Raw genomic sequence first — 964 nt, forward strand, 5'->3', positions numbered from 1 at the left:
GAAGATTTTATGAAAGGCTGTGACATGGTCTAATTTATATTTTGAAAAGACCACTGACTGCAGTGAACACAATAGACTGTAGGGGACTGTGGCAGAAATTTGCAGTTATCTCCAGATATCCATTTTACCCCTCTTCAGTAATTCTCTGAATTTTAGCTAAGCACACAATTGCCCAAAATAATGATTGTATTTCCTAGCTTCCCTTAGGGTTGGGTGTGGCCATGTGACTAAGTCTAGCAAGTTAGATGTAAGTAGAAGATGTGTGAAGCTTAGGGAAAGTGTTGTTTTTATTATTTTAACTTTTCATTTTGAGATAACTGTAGATTCTGGGCAAGTGTTTTTAAAGGGACAGGGCGCCGCCGCGCTTCCCAAGCGGCGCACTGTAGCAGTGCGCCACCGGGCCGGCCCCAGATGTATTGTTTTTTAATCTGTCTTCTTTTACTTAGCATAACTGAGATTATCCATATTGTTTTGTGGATCTGTAATTCATTCTCTTTTATTGTATGGCAATAAATTTGTTTATGCATTCACCTGTTAATGGAAATTTTTATTGTTTTCAGGTTTTGACTATTACAAATAAAGCTGTTACAAATATCTATGTATAAGTCTTTGTGTGCCCATGTGCTTTTATTTCTCTTGCTAGGAGTGGAATGGCTAGATCATATGGTATGTGTATGTTTGACTTTTAAAGACCCTGCTAAACAGTTTTCCAAAGTGGTTGCACCATTTTACATTTTCTTTATTCTCTTTATTTTACATTTTCTTTATCTTAACCAGAAGTATATGAGAATTCCAGTTCTCTACATCCTGTCCAACACTTGATGTGTCAGTCTTTTTTTGTTTGTTTGTTTTGTTTTTTTCTTTTTCTCAGTCTTTTTAATATTAGTCATTCTAGGGCCGGCCCGGTGGTGCACTGCTACAGTGCGCTGCTTGGGAGTGCAGTGGCGCTCCCGCCGAGGGTTCG

This window comes from Galeopterus variegatus, unplaced genomic scaffold (assembly GCF_000696425.1).
Source record: "Galeopterus variegatus unplaced genomic scaffold, G_variegatus-3.0.2 Scaffold2678, whole genome shotgun sequence".
Lineage (NCBI taxonomy): Eukaryota > Metazoa > Chordata > Mammalia > Dermoptera > Cynocephalidae > Galeopterus > Galeopterus variegatus.